Source organism: Lonchura striata, chromosome 7 (genome assembly GCF_046129695.1).
Source record: "Lonchura striata isolate bLonStr1 chromosome 7, bLonStr1.mat, whole genome shotgun sequence".
Classification (NCBI taxonomy): Eukaryota; Metazoa; Chordata; class Aves; order Passeriformes; family Estrildidae; genus Lonchura; species Lonchura striata.
Genome location: NC_134609.1, coordinates 33,887,373 through 33,904,288, shown reverse-complemented (window position 1 = coordinate 33,904,288; position 16,916 = coordinate 33,887,373). Strand labels below are relative to the sequence as shown.

At 36.8% G+C, this 16,916-nt stretch overlaps 2 long non-coding RNA genes across 2 annotated transcripts in view; one reads left to right on the top strand and one right to left on the bottom strand.

Annotated features, from left to right (window-relative positions):
- Positions 1-16,916, bottom strand: part of LOC144246626 (uncharacterized) — a 129,437-nt gene that overhangs the window by 100,577 nt on the left and 11,944 nt on the right. The window lies entirely within an intron of this gene.
- Positions 4,634-5,788, top strand: LOC144246623 (uncharacterized). Its single transcript, XR_013340284.1, has 2 exons — positions 4,634-4,716; positions 5,375-5,788. It is a non-coding gene; the product is annotated as an uncharacterized LOC144246623 (long non-coding RNA).

The following is a 16,916-nucleotide window of genomic DNA, read 5'->3' as shown; positions in this document are numbered from 1 at the left end:
ATAGAACCAAAAATATCTGGTGAATGAGAGAAATAATTCTTCACTTCTACCTCAACTCAAAGCCACTAAAATATTCAGAGGCCTATGAATGTGCATAAAGAATACTTATATTCCTCCTTGAGATTATCATCAGAATGCAAAATAATCTGCTGAGTGTGGTAATTGATCCATAAAATTATATCGGAATTAACCAGTTGTGCTTTCTTGAAATACCTTCTGGATTACAAAAAACACTACATGCTGATGGATTGGAAAAATTGAATAAAGTTTATGAACCTGGAGGACTATCATGGATACTTAAAAAACCTCATCTAGTTAAGACAAAAGTGTTGCATACCCCAAAAGAAAGAGAAAGACAAATCTCTCCTAAGAAAGGCCAGGAAATGACAAGAGTCGAATGCCATACGGTCTGTCCTCATCAGTGTGTGCTGTGTCTGCCAGGAGCTGCACTCACCGTCTGCCCAAGCACCAGTCAGCAGTGCAGCTCACTGCTGCGAGGACACACGGACATCATCAGTGATGACAAAATAGCTTCGAAGCAAACCCAAACTGTCAGACCAAAAGGAGGCCAGGGAAGTGATTAATTAGTCTCTCTGGTTACTTAAGATGACTATGCACCAGGTCCATCGCTCCTGTGTAGGGCCTTGAATTAAACACTGAAATTTTAGTGCAGACAGGTTGGAACTAGATGCTATTTAAGGTCCCTTCCAACCCAAACAATTCTATGTATCTAAGAAATACAAATACATTAAGAAAACCCATATGCACATAGATGTGAGTGATGCCTCATCTACAAAGGCATGGGGAGGTAAATTATGTAGAAACTGGTTCTGTTAGAGGAAAAGGCTTACACAGAAAAATGACCAAGCATGTCAACTATGCTATTTAGGTGCAGGTTCTGGAGCGTCATGAAAATGGTAAAATTAGCTAGTAAGGACTGAGAAACAATAAGCAAACGAACAAACAAACAAAACCCCAAAACAGTGCAAAAAAAAAAAAATCTTCAATATTGATCTGAATAATTGTTGTACAGTCAGGTAGCTTAGCTGAAAATAGATACATGAATTTCAGTGATTTAAGGCTAAGCAAGTGTTGGACAGCAGGTCTTACTGGGCTTGTGTTTTTCAATATTATATAAAATCCAAACAAGTTACACCTAAAAAGTTGTAACCACTCTCAGAGATGCTTTAAATACATACATTCTAGTTCATCTTCTCTCTCCCTCTCTCTCTGTTCTCTAGTCCTTCAATTCACAGTATTTAAACCTCAAATTACTAACACTAGTTACTAGTGTTAGTAACACTAACACTAATTACTAGTGCCTCTGGGCAGGTCATGCCTCACCAGCATTCAGCAACTCAGCAGTTCACCTTTACCTCACAGACTCACAGAAGGAGAGCTGACACCTGGCATGACAATGAGCTTGTGGAAGATCTAAGCTTGTCTTCTTAATGAGTGCAGATTCAATGCTCTAGTCCTGAATTTTTTTGTATTTCAGAGTCGAAAGAAAAAGCACAGAGATTTTAATCCCCTCTTTGAAAGTTTTTCCATATTGCACAAAACAAAAAAAACCATTGAAGACAATTAGTCTAACATAATACCCACAAAAATCTGTGGATTAGTTTTTCACCTTTTTTTAATTCAACCAAATTATCTATTTCAATAGGTACATTTCAATACATACTAGATTTTTTACTTGAAATTAATCATTAATAGCTTTGGACAAGAAAGAAAATTTGACTGCCAGTAGACTTCACATTAATACTTCTTTGGAAAAGAAGGGATATAAAACTACAATTTATCCAGTTCAATTATATCAAATTGAATATTGATCTGTCAGTCATAGGCAGACAATCCAAGTAATGCATCTAGCCAGGAAATTTCCTAACTTTCGTGCTTATATTCTTTTCAGAACTATTGTAAAGATCTGGGTCTAGTCATAGCAAGTGTACTTCTCATGAATGTTTCGTAACAGCTGACTATGCATATTATTTAAAAGTGGTACATTTTTATCTGCAAAGTAAATGTCAAGATTTCTGAAGGCAGCTGAATTTTTAGAGAAGCAATCTTTTAATGAACTTACTGCTCAAAAGCTGCATGTCTCATTACCCATAACTATTCCTCAAAGTCCAAAACTTGATGATAAAGCTGTGTCATTCCAAATTTCCAGCAGTTCAGGATTTAAATAGAAACATTTACAGGCTTATATTCCTGGCAAATATGAGTAACTATCAGACACAATACAGGCACAATTTCCCACAAACCATATTATATGCTAAAAGTGAGCTGCTCAGTCTGTAACAGGCCATCTACAAAGGAGAAAATTTTAAAATAATCTCTTTTTATACATGTTCTATTTTATTCTACATTTTTGCAAGCGTCTTACTTCTACTGGTGCTTCTGCATTTCCAAACTTCTAGGTTTCTCTGTCAGTAACAGAAAGTGCTTGAAATAAGATCATATCTGTTTACATGCCAATCCTTTAAGACTAAATTAACACAATCCACTTGATGTTACAGCTAGAAGTCTGACAGATACTTTGTGGTATTTGCAGGAAGCACTTAAAGCCTTCTAAAGCGCAGATGATTTTGAGACACCTAATCCTTTGTGCTCTACCTGGCACATTTTTTCCTCAATACCACAGACAATTTTTTGTGTTAATTTTTTCCCCAAAGCCTTGAGTCGGCTAAAAATTGCCTTTCTGTACAATGTCCTCTCCTCACACACTACATGACACCTGCTACTGCCATCTATTTGTATCTCCAAATGGCAAAGCTGAATGGCACTAGGGCATGTGCTGAAAGAGCAGAACTAAACAGGAAATTATTTTTACAGTCACAGAAGAGCCTAAGATTGCAAAATTCACAATTTGGCAATATAAAATGAGGGTGAATGCAATATTTGAAAGAACGAGAGCAGCTATGAAGGAAGCATTTTCATTATCTGTTTCTATACAGCTTTATGCAGATTATTGTTTCAAAACCTACACATCAATTGCTATCAATTATTTAAATATATAGCACATCCAAATTTATGAGATTTTTAAAAGCAATGTGTTGTCAATGTTTGGAGGCAGGACCTAAATAACATAATATCTTCTCAAAATCAAATAATTTAAATTCAGTCAAATTTCCAAAAAAATGAGAGAAGTGGTTACTTTCAAGGAACTAATAAACATGGTATAAAAAAATTAATAGAAAGCCATTAGATAGGTATAGCCTTTGGTTCCTTTTCCACAGAGTAGCTGATATTTAAAGCCAATAGAAAGATTCCTTTCAAAGTATTTTTTCTAAAATTTGCTATAAATACAGTAAATACAAGAGAAGTCTACTGACCTACCTAAGCAAATCATTAACAGTCAGACAGTTTGACTATGTGTATTCAGTAAGAGAAAAGATTTTTTTAATGACTGCTCAATAGGATGAGACTGATACGATTTATTAGAGTTTAAAGCCTCAATTGCAAAGCATCCAATGAAAACAGATGAGAATAAAAAGCAAGGCACTTTTGACTGTCAATAAAGGCAACTGAGAGCATGACCTAAATAACATGAGCAACTGAAAGAGACATTTCCTGTTGCTGTGGTTTGGGAATAATACTCCTCAATCCAGCACCCCAGTGAGACTCTCCCAAACCAGCTTGCTCGCTCACCTCCTTCCCATTCCAGGACTGGATCTGGGGATTGGAGGCACAAAGGTGAAAATTACAGGTTAAGATAGGAACAATTTACTAGAAATAGCAATAAGGTAAGAAAATGAACAGTAACAGCAACAATATTAATAACAAAGGGTGTAAGAAAAACCAATTATATGGCAAGTAAAAGAGTACCAGACCATTTCAGTCACCATGCTCTTCCCTCTCAAACAGACCCAGAAATGAGAGAGTCTCCTCTTCCTGCCCCAGGGAAGTGATGCAAGATGGGATCAAATAACATTATGGTTCATCCATGCCCCCTTCCTGACTAATGTAAAAAATTAATCCAAAATTAGGATACATTTATGAGTTAAAAACCAATGTACATATTTTTCAGATTGACCATATATAGCTACAATCTCATAGACCAAAGCTGTTTATATGACAGCTTCAAAGAGATCAAGTTTTCATACACATAGACTCAGAATAGTTTAGAAAAGCAAAATAATTGAACAAAGCAGATAAAGACAAGAAGCCTGGTTGGCAAGAGAACAAGGCATCATATGAATAAAATATTTTCAAGTGCAACATCCTTTGCAAAAATGAAGGAATGGAAAGAGAAAACTGCATCCTGATTTAGGCAAATTGTGTGGAAGGAAAGGGATAAGGGGGAAAAGAAATATAATGCTGCTCAAATATTTCATATTTTTATTCAAAGACCAAATTTCAAAATGAATTCAGTTTAATACCAATAAACATTATTTAAAACATTTTTTATATTTTATTTGGAATTTTGGAATCAATTTGGGATTGATATTCATGGCACACAAAGCTTAAAAAAAACGTTTTAGGAGTTTGAGGTTTGTCGTAGTTTGACACGGAAAGAGAATTTTTTCCGGAAGGAAGAGGTCAATTTAGATATTGACCAATTGAAGGTGGACACGCCTCTGAGAACACAGAGTGGTTGAAAGCAGAATTCCCAGGGGAACTCGCTCTCTTTGGTTCCGGTCAGCGTGCAGTGCAGACCTTCCCCCCCCAGCCACGAGCTGGGTGGGGGAGGGGAAGCCCCATGGCCTGAGAAAGGTAGGCCGAAAGCCCCAAGGGTGTGAAAGGACTGGAACCGGGCTGGCCCCTGCAGATGGAAGGGTGGAAGAAATCTGGGATGTCTCCATTCCCCCCCACAGAGTTCCTCTCCCAAGAGGGAGAGAGAAAGCCGCAAGGAAGGAGGAGCGGGGAGAGCTGCTGCAAGGTGCCCAGTTGTGTGGGAGTTGCTGGATGTCCGGGCATCGAGCCATCCTGGAAGTTCGGACTTTTAACCCTTCCTTGAGAAATGAAAGCTTGTGAATTTTTTTCCTTCCCCTCCTCGGTTTGAAAGAGAGGAAGAGGGACACCTTGGACCCTGGGATGTTAGAAGGAGGAATTCTAGATGGGAGGGGGACAAGGAGTGGCTTTTGGCTGGACTTTTCCGTGTTAGCCACAACCTGAACCAATCTTCTCCTCTGAGAGAGACTATGTTTTGGGAGGATGCCAGTGAGTCAAGAGACCTGCTTCAGCTGGGAAAAGACAAAAGTTGAGTGAACAGAGAAAAGGTTAGGGGGTTCGTGGTGGCGCCCCTGTCCTGGAAAGGAAAGAGAAGAGAAGAAGATCTCTGTTCTTGAGCCCTCGGCCCCAGGGGAAAATGGGGGGGACTGTGGTCCCAAACAATGAAAAACTGAACTGTTGTTTTCTCCCCTCTTGGCAGGGCATCCTTGAAAGGAAAAATCCTAAAAGCAGTCTGTCCATCCATGCATTGGTGGTGAGAGCACTGTGCATGGAAAGGAGAAGGGTCACCATGGCAAACTTTTCTCCGGGCAGTGCCATGTGTGACATGGAAGCACAGGATGTGGATCTGTGTTTCCTTGGGGGGTCTGTGGCACAGAAGAGACTCCTGTTCCCTCGATGGACTGAGTATTGATTGTCTGGAGGGTGGAAACCTGATTGGGGTCCAGATTGTGTCTCACTGTGGTTTGTTGAAGTTGGGTGGTGGGGGGGAGGAATGCTTTGCAAGGTTCTCATTTGATCCTTGTATGGTTTTTCTTTTTTTTTTCCCTTTTTTTTCCTTTCTCTTTTCCCTTCGTAGTAGTAGCTTAATAAAGGGTTTTTTTTCTGTTATTAAGCTTGGGCCTGCTTTGCTCTGTTCTAGATTCCACTTCACAGCATTCAAGGGAGGGATCACATTTTCATAGGGGCACTCACATTGTGCCAGTGTCAAACCATGACAAGGTTTTTTTCAATTTTAGGTCAATCTCAGTTCCAATATTGCATTTCCTTTTTCCTCCTCTTGCTGTTTATTTCTAAAGTAAGCACTAACAATAAGAACAAAGTTTCACTGTGTGTCAATAACTGACAGAACTTCCTTTCTGGAAAAGCAGCTAAAGTTACAGAAGTGTGCTATCAAACTAAGCACCACTAGCATGGAGTCAACCACTGCATTCAATGAAACACTATTTCTATATGCACACAGTCATTTTTGTTTGCATTTCTGTTCAGAGAATTTCACTGGTGCCTTTTTTGCCTACTACAATAAAGTGCTTTACTTTTGAAGCCAAACCACACTCTCTTCCAATATGAAATCTGAATTGAGATGACAATCAAATATTCCTCTTACCTTGTTTTGGAGGTCTCATATAATTTTGCTCTTCCTTTCCATTTCAGTCTTCAAAAACTTAATCTACAATTTTAAAGAAATGTTGAGTCGGAGTTGTTGAGATGTAATAGTTAACACTAATTATTTTTTGATGCTTTTAAACACTTTGGAAAAAAAACAACTTCCAAATCAAATCTTTGCTTACACACCAAATTGGTACAGGCCACAGTCAAGTATTTGATAAATCTAAGCATTCAGCATATTTACTAAAAAGCTTATAATAAAAAGAAGAAAATTGCTGTATGTAAATAGGCTTACTTTTGTTTTGTACCAGTAGACATAGTGTTTATTTTTCACAAGCTAGTTCAATGTTATCTTCAAAGAACTAATATTTAAAACAATATTAACTGATTTTTTAACAAAAATTTTTTTCCCCTCTAAGAACATATCTATCAGAGCAGGTTTCTAACACAGTTATGATATGACAGCTGTTCTTATAATCATGTCCCCACTCAAGTAGACATGTCAGTAATTTAAAAAACATCACTGAAATGACAGCACTCTCACCTGTATCAAAAGCGAAGTCACAGAATGCTATCATCACTTAAGACAGAAATGTAGGTAGGGGGTCCATGAAAATAGTGCCACCTGACATACATAAGTAGAATTTATTTTAAAAAATCTTCCAAAGTTCTAAGTGCTTTGACTGTGGAAATACTGATTTCACATCCACCTACTGGAAGAGAATGATGCTTTATTCAGCACTTACCTAGTAGTGACATCCACAAATACGGAAATTTAGAACATGTATAGATAATAAATATGAAGATTTTGCACAACAAAAAGTAAAGATCATAATCAAAATAACAGATCAAGATGAATGGGGAGAAGCACAATACAGCTATTTATTGTGGTTACTTTGCTTTTTCAGCTGTTCAAAGGAATTGCCAGCTACCTACCATTAAATACTGAAAAAAATATACTGATCTCCACTAAAGAGTGCTCCCTATCTTAGATCTATCTCTCAGGAGTATTAATACTCCTTCAAGGCACTTCACTTCTACTTATGAATATATATGAAATAATTAAAGAGATGTGATACCAAAATTATTATCTCTACATAGCTTGGCTCTTTTAGGGAAGAGACATTTAAGACAGTCTATAAATTTATCCAGTAATATATGTTAGTTAAATTTTGTTAATTACTATTTACATACACATGCTTCTTATATCACTGATATGGACACCTTACATAGAGCAAGCATACCATTTTAGGTTAGCTGAAAGAAACCCAAAAATTAAAATTAACAAATTAAAAAATTAAGAATATTTTTACATTGCTTCCTTTTTCAAAAATAATAGAAGAATTATTTAGGAACTGATTATTTTTTGCCTTTAAATTATAACAGCATTTTAAGGGTCTTCTACTAAATCTCTAACACATGAAGAACCACTTAGTCACAAAGTATAGGTATGGAGAGTTACATAGGAGGGATTTATATGACTTGTTTACTAGAGCCATTAAAGGGATAACTTTATCCATTTAAGTGTACCCATATGTATAGCTTCATGTTCTAAGGCAGATCAATCTGTATTGGACCATTTGCATGATGCTTTCAGTAAGTCTCAAGGACAAGACAATTTTCCAGAAGAGATGTAAAAATAATCCTTTCAGTCATCAAATCCTGAGAGTATAATAAGCAAGAATTGACATTTATACCCAGCTCTAAATTACCAGTGAAAAAACAACATTCACCTCTTTCCACATGTTGTTTGTCTTTAATTGCTCTCTGGCTGCAATTATGACAGTACATAATGAAAATCTATTGTCTTAAGGCTGAACTTTTCAGTACTAAGCAAGAACACTGCTTCCATACCCTGGAGAGAGTCATCCAAGATACTCAGAGTTTTGTGTGTTTCAGAGCTCATTATGTTTATTAAAGACAACAGTTTCCATCCAGTGGCCTTTACTCACAGCAGTTGGTGACCTTGGAATGTTTAAATTAAATTTTCCCCCATCAAAATAGAGAATGCTTTAGCAGATGGTAGTGACCTAATTCTAAGAGTCAGACAATCGTAGTTATCCATGACAGGATGGTAAAATCCCAATATAACATCATTACTGCACAGCTAAGGCTCAGCTGCAATGATATTCGGTTACCTCCAAACTCCTTGGATCTTGCTGAGGACTAAAATGAGCAGTTAAGGTTTGACTGAAATTCATTCATTAACACCTGACTATTTTGGCCAAATCTGGAAACCCTAACATACTCAGTGTTCGTTTTCCTGGTCTACTTTTCAAGATATACTGTAAAAATTGACTTCAAAATACAGTGTAAAAATTTACTTCAGAGGAAACTGTCTAGGGTATTATGTAAAACATAGAAAATATTCTTTCCTTTGGGCAAAAAGTGTTCTACAGAGTGCTAAATACTTCTAAAAGCAAAGCTAAATAGATTTCACCTATTAGTCTTTCTTAGAAGAATGTAACTTTTAAGCTGCAAGTTATAGTTTGATTAGTAAATGAAACTTCCATCAAAGGAACATTTAAGACTTTATGAATAGTCATAAAAGCTTTTACTAGAAAAAACAAATATTTTTTAAGGGAAAAGAACTTCAGAACTTTTTATTAAAATCTTCAAGTATGGGGATAATACTGAATCAAATTCCTCACATTCTGTTAACCTTTTATTACATAAACCTTTATTCTAACCTTTTATTACTAGAAAACCTTTTATTTGTATAAAATAAAAGAAAATCTTTTATTTGCATAAACTTTTATTACTAGAAAAACCTACTGATTTAAAAATACCCATATTGTTTATGGTTCCTTTAAATAAGTAATATATAGTGTAACTTAATTCTTATTTCTCATAATGAACACTGAGAAAAAAAGGAAATTTCACAGACAAATTTTCTCCTTTATTCTGACAGACAGTACTGTAACTGCACTACCAAATAATTCATTAGCATATCTTCTTTAAAATTGCTAGCATGAGATAAAATACCAACAGAATAAAATAGAAAAGGTAGATTAAGCTTACTCTATTTAGCCAAACTATTTTTGAATGTTTCCATATTTCTTTTTCTCCCTCATCCAGAACCAGCCAGCTCTTTATATAAACTTTATCTGCAGTTAATGGGAAATAAGTTTTCAAACTTGCAAAAAATGTAACTATTTCTTAACATGCAAACATTAACATGAAGTACAGCCAAGCAAAGAGTCAGTCTCCCAAAAGCTCTAAGAGCCTTTTAACCTAATGAAGACATACAGAATCAATACTTACTCTATTTATTCAAATTAATTGAAAAACCTCAAACAATCAAAACAAGACACTTTCAAGTTACATGTGCCACTTGCTCTGTGCCTTTTTGTTAACAAAAGTGAAAATCAGTCCATGATCTCCAACTCTGCTTCTGGATGAAGTGGCTCCACTTCACATTTAGAGATAATAGCTTGACTTTATTAATATTTTTTAAATATTTTTCACTGCATGAAAACTTAATACAAATTGCTTAGGTATTTGATGCTAAATACAGAACAAAGAACTTTTTCAACCTTCAATGATTGTTAAAGAGGACATCAGGTTATTTAGAATGATGTCTTACATATTTTATATGCATATTGTACACCTAAACCCAGTATGGTCCTTCCGAAATGTTTTTAGATATATAAATAATCTACAGTTCTAGTGTGAGACCATCTGTAGAGAAGCTCCTTCATAACTAAAGTCTTTCTGGAAGACTGTATTTGACCTTGAAGTTTGCAATGTAGAACAAATCTAAGATTTAAACCATCCTTACAGTTTTTCTAGTGTTTCTCTGCACATTTTATTATCCCAGACACAACTACTGAAACAACAGGCATAAATGTATCTGAGATCTGCCATAAGTTTTCTAGGAAAGGCCTGTCCCAAGACAAACTGCTGCTGCTCTTTGTTAGTGCTAGAGATGCAGGACACAACCCAGAAAGACAGCGCTCACTGCTGTTAAGGTCCCTCAGTGTGATCAGTGCTCTGGAGGACAGGAATGTCTTTCCATGTCCTTTTATGTTCCACATGCCTCAGCTGCTGCTTCCATCCTCAGGAGGTCGTTTCCTACCCAGCAGCAGCTGCACCAGCTGCCCTCTGCCTGTACCTCTGCCGGTACCTCTGCCTGTCCCCACCATCACTTGAGCAGCTGCTCAGAACAGCAACCTTTTTGCTGCTTGCAGTTCTTGATTTGTCTAGGCTTAAAAGGGTGAAAAGAATGGATATGCAAGCATAACAACATTGATACCTCTGCTTCTGATGAACCATTCATGCAACACTAGTGAAAAGCCTTGCCACACATTGCACCAGAAGGCATGAATGTAAAGTCTAATGATTAGCTGATGTGACTCCCTTTTTCTTCTGTTTTGGTCAGAGTCCTTGAGTAATTTCCCAGTTATTTTTTATTTAATTAGACTTAATTCCTGTGAATTCTTACTTACACTTTTACATTGACCTAATAAAGAACACCTTCAGGCAGGTGTTACATATTGAATTACATACACGCAGGAAGCATTGTATTATGGTCTCCTGCGCAAATGCAGAAAAATGTATTTCCACTCTTCCCCCTTCCACCAGTGCTTCATTAGTCTTTATGAAATGTAATTCTACTTTCATTTACTCTGATGAAAATCAAGATTTCTTTCATCAAGTCCTATAATATAAAATGTGCTTAAATTGGACTAGAAACAAGTTTCGCGATTAATTAAGTTAGAATTAAATTCAAGCTCTCATTCTCTCACTAGTCTTGCATTAAAGTACTTAGACCTTCTTTCATAGATTTCACATTGTTTTCAGAAAAACGTGGAACACGTAGAGAAACCAGGTATAAAATAACCTTGTGTGTCAGTAATAATATCTATCTCCATTTCTATTGCAATTTTAATCTGAGGATCCTGAGGTACTTTTTGAATATTCATTCAGTCTCACTGTACTGCTGAGCTTCACTATGTACATTGTGCCCCAAGGAATAAAGAAGTAAATCATAAACCAAGGACACAGTTCTGACTTCCTTAGAATTATTAGCAAGTTTAATATACAATTAGCGTCAAGTATTGGAATACAGCTCAAGAATTCAGATTCTTTAAGCATCTGGCACCCCTCCAAGCTCCCAGAGGAGCTTTCCCTGGTTTCTACACCAGGTGGTATTTTGCTACCAGTTAATGGCAGATATTGTTTTATGTAGAACAAATCTTGTGCTTTTCGAAGTGCTAGACTGGGACTGAATGTACACAAGGCACTGTTGCTCAAACAAGAAAAGCAATAACACCAACAAATCCATTCACTGTATTTGAGATTTATGCAATCCACACCTGAATTAGTCTTGAGAATCAAAATCTAATAAAAAGATTCAATAATTAAATGTTTTCCACCCTCCATTTGTAGGACTAGAATTCATTGTGCTGATAAAGTCAAGAGGAATGCATTCAATACTCCTGAAAATTGTCAACGTTCAACTAGTGAAGAAATGTTATTTTTCTTGTTTAAATCAAGCAGCTTTATTCGTCTGAAAGTATGAAAAAAACTCCATCCCTGAACTGCTTCTGGCTGTTGTGAACTTGCTGAGAGGCTCAGTTGTTATAAGAGAGCTACAGGGATACCACATGTAAGAGTATGTAGTGACTACTTACACAAGAGAGGTACAGGGAAACTACAAAACCATTTTAAAGGAAAGAGGATAAAAATGGTTTCTCCACACATTTCTCATTGCACATATTTTGTGAACTTTACAACAGTGCCTTTTAAACATTTTCTCTCCCACATACAAGATTCATGAAGTGGAGAAAAATATACTGATAAAACTCCAGACTCTGCTTGTACTGTGAACAAATGTTGAGCTTCAAACTATCATCACCAAATTCTCAAACCTCACTAGTTTACACTGTAATCTAACAAAATGTTACATGATAGTTTTATCCTCTTATTTTTTTTCCTCCAAAACAAAAAAAATTGCCTCTTAACCACTGATGATCAAAACTCATGGTCAATATTCAAGTAGAAGTTTATTTGAATGGTTGCATTTACTCCATTCAAAGTCATGTTACAAAGTAAATGAAATTTCCTCTTTAAAAAGACTGCAGGATTTAGCTTATATTATTTATATTCAGCACAACTGGGAGCACTGTAAGTTTAGCTTTCCCAAGAAGCCTGCAACAGAAAGGAACTAAATCAACAACACATGCAGAAAATTGCATTTTCCAAAGAAGTTTAAAATGTTCAAGACATGAGCTCATAAATAATTTTTCTTTAAAATGTTTCTGAAAACTACTTTGTGTATTTAATTATCCTTCAGGCTATGCTGAAGTTCTCAATACAAGTTCAACAGGCTACCTTCACTATTCTGAATGTATCGGCTGTCACTTACCAGCTCTGTCATTTCTCTGCCACTAATTCTTAATGGTAGAGAGACAAAAGAAATAAAGAGTGCTCTGAAATAAATTTTAGTGAGATTGATATATTTTTTCCTGACAAACTCTTCTTTTGAAGGAAAACAGCTCCATCAGTTTGTCCCTTCACCCTTCCAAAATACCTTTTTTTTTTTCCTTTTGGCACATGTAATAGAAACAGTTCCTATTACATGTTCTTGGAAAACAGCTGAGAAGCTAATGACTCTTACCCCATTCTTAGTGCTAACTAGAAAAAAAATAACAAAATAAGTCCACAATATAAACACTGAAATTTAGTTATGTCTAATAATAAATAATAAAATCTAAACCAAAATCTGATTTTATTTTAGAACAACAAAAACAAAGAAGATGTAAGTTCAGTATCAGACAGCTTTATGTTGATGAATATGAAATGAAACAGGAATAAGGCTTCTGCATTCACACTGCAGTTATTAAGTTATTCTGAGAAGCTGTCTGCATTATTATTATTAGGCAAATCTGGCTTAGTAATAAACCTACTGTGGATTAGGAACTATTAGGCTCAGTTCCACTGCACATATGTGTACAACTGAAATTATTACAGGCATATAGGAGGTGATAAACAGGCTTCTCAATGAAAGTATTTCCACTTAGCTGACTTGAAAACTGATCAGCTCAAACTGATAACTGGAAAAGAAAAGGTGGAGAGGTGTTCAGTGTGCATTCCTCCTGAATTCTTCCGTGGAAGTCATGCACACACCCTTTTGAATGAGAAAATTTCATGCAGGCCATTTCCCCCTATGAAAAAGCAGACCCTTCCTCCTGTGAAGCATAACCAAATTGCTCAAAGCCTCTCTTATCAGACCCAAGAATTGGTCTCCCACATTTACTGAACTAATTTATATAATCTTATATACTTCAAATGAAGCTTTTGTGCAACACTTCTCTACGGTTTTGTTTTGTTTGTTTATTTCTTTGTTTTCTTTTTTGTTTTTTCTTTTTCTTTTTTAGGAGGGGAGATTCTGGTGTGTAAATAAGCAGAAAGGTAACAGATGGTTGCTGGAGTCATGCCACAGAAAAAGCAGTGGCTGACAGGATCTGTTATCCCTTCACAGCTGCAGATAAAACCTTGACAGTTTAGGATAAAATTTCATTTTAAAAAATGTAGCTGCTGACAAATGAAAAAATATCCACTGGAGAAGACTGTGCAAAGAAGATTTCATCCTGCAGAGATGACTTCATGCATTTAAAAGAATTTCTAAATATATGAGAGAGGAAATGCCTTGCTGAAACAGAGATTCTGCAATTTGGCCAACCATGGCAAACTCAGGTAAAGGCACAGGAGAAATCAAATTCCTTTCTCCCATTTTTTTCTGAAAAAGCTAACAGCAAAACATCTAAAAGATCCCCCTGTGTGCCCACTTCTGTGCAGCCAGAGCTTTCCAAGACATTTGACAGCTATTCTCATGCAGAAAAATGTCAAGCTTTCTCTATAAAAAGGTATTGTATGGAATCAGAACTATACAGAAACCTAAAAAGCCATAAAAAGGGTAAGCCCTTAAAGGCCAATTTCTTGCAGGATAAAAACAAATTCCTTGTAAGGCCATAAATAGCTATGGTGTAATGTAATACATACTAGGTATGTAATTACCAGATCATTTCACCAAAAAAGAGAGGCTGCCTCTCTCTGTGAACCGTTGGACATGAATTACAACTGACAAGAACAGTTCAAATATTTTGTGTCTTCAGCTTCAGTAAACTTCACTGGCAGCAAAGCCCCTGTTGTGAGCGGGCTCTCTGCAAGCAGAGAACTCCTGCTTCAGATCTGCAGCTCCAAGTTCTGAACCAGAACTGGCACAGCAGCAATATCACACAGCTAACAGGAAAGTACCAATACCTCTGAAAAACAAACACCTCTAGGTTGCTCCAGGCTCACCCTTTGCCTACTCCTAGCAGCCATCTCCTGGTCAAGAAAAAGGACCACTTTTCACACTAGCAACAAGAGCTGGAGTAAGTGAGCTGATGGATCAGCACAGATTCCAAGTGAGAGTCACAATGAAATGTTATGCAGCCCTGGATAACAGGAGTTGCTTTTACTACGAAACCTGTTACACCTGTGTTGTCTGTACTCATTCCTCTCACCAACACACACACACACACACACACACACACACACACGACCACTCTTCTTAAGCTGCAGCTATTAGGCCCAAACTTTCAAACCAAGTTTTTACACTCAAGATGTCCAAATTCAGGTAGGTAGAAAGAAAAACATAGCATCAAACAGTAAAATCAAAAATCAGCCCTCCTCTTCAAAAAGAAATCTATGAAATAAATACATCATGTCCTCACATGGAATGAAAAGATTATCAAGTTAACTTCAAACAATTTCTAAAGAGTAAAAAACTGCATTAAAATACTTCCCTTAAACCTGTGAAGCTTTTGGTCATTTCCTAACAAAAATTATTTATCTTGGGACAGAATTTACATACCTGTTCCTTTCTCCACATGTGCCTCGCTTCTCCACACTTTCACTTTTGGTATGCTCAGGAAACCTAGATATGTCACTCTTAGCCCTCCTTTGGGCTAAGAAAACCTGTCCATTTAATTCCAGGTCTTCAGCTATCCAGATCCTTCCATTTCATCAAACAGTGAAGACAAACATGACCACCAAATTATTAATGGTAAATGGCAAGCTAAGCAGCAAGTGGTCCCACTGATGCTGCAATGTCTTAAAGAAACTGACCAAAATCAAACAAGTAAAAACCCCAAATATTTCACAGTAAGTTTAGAGACTAGGAATTTCCCTGCCAACAATAGCTGCAGTTTTCTATTGGATCAGTGGTATCTTTTGCTTCCTAGGAAACCACTTGCCTAATGCTAAGAACTGAGGTGAATCTGTGAACCTCACTTGTTCATTGTGCTCCTGGAATAGGCTGAGAAAGAACAATCTAAATGAAGGGTGGTGGAGATTGCCAGAGAAACAGCGATGCACCAGAAAAAATAAAAGCTGGAGGCTGGACTTCTCATCAGGCTCTGATCCTGAAAGAGGGCTATGAAGATGGTGAAGAGATTTAAGGGGAAACCATATGAGCCATGGCTGAGGTCACTTGGTCTGTTCAGCCTAAAGAAGAAGAGACTGAGCTGAGACCTCATTGCAGTTACAAATTCTTCATGACAGACAGAAGAGGGGCAGACTCTGCTCTGTGGTGACCAGGGACAGAACCTGAGGCAATGGCCTGAGTTGCGTCAGAGAAGGATTAGTTTAGGTATCAGGAAAAGGTTCTTCATCCAGAGGTTGGGCACTGGAACAGGCTCCACAGGGACCTCCACAGGACACAGCACCAAGCCTGAGAGAGTTCAATAAGCATTTGGACAATGCTTATAGGCAGAGTGTGACTTCTGGTGTATCCTGTGCAGGGACCATTCTACTTCAGTGATCCGTATGGGCCCCTTCTTGGCTCAGAATATTCTGAGTTTTTGTGATCTTGAGTGAGCTGGCAGAGATACGTCTATTACCATCCAACAATTTAAATCTACATAGAGCTGAAGTTCTTAAATTCAAGTTTTTAATTTATAAAAGCTAAAAAGTTCTGCTAGAAACTAATAAAATTTGTCGACCATTCTTTCCTTTCAAACATTTTAGTTCTGCTCTACACTAGAGATATTTTTCTAGCAAATGCTTGATGTTACTATCTTGCAGAGTGGTATGCACTCTCAATGTTAGCTCTTGTTTCCTGCTTATGAAATACCTATGGTATATGACACTGAGGTCCAGCTTCTGAAATTAACAATATCTGCATGGCAATTTATTTCATAATTGAGGATGACTTTCAGTTGCTTCTTTTCATGAAAAAAATTGAGACTATACGTCCTGATGTTATATCACTTCCTTAAATTCTCCCCCATTCATCTTCTCCCTCTATTTCCCTCTTCTCGCTCCTATTTCCAATGAAAGTAAAAGCAATGCACCTTAAAAATTTAACTTATTCTCAATGTCTCTGTAAAAAGTGAGATCATGATTATCCATGTGACTGATGAGATGTCCAAGAGCTACTAATGAGAAGCTTCTTAGGTCTTTTATCTTGTCAGAAGATCATAACAGCTTACATGAGCCCAGTAAATCGTGAAAATATAATTCTTCTCCTTGTTTTTAATGTCTGGTTGGAAAATACAACATTTCCTGGCTCTTATAGTCTGTCATCACAGAAAGGCACCACACAGATTTTGCATCTGTCAAAGTTTGCAAATGAGCCACACGAT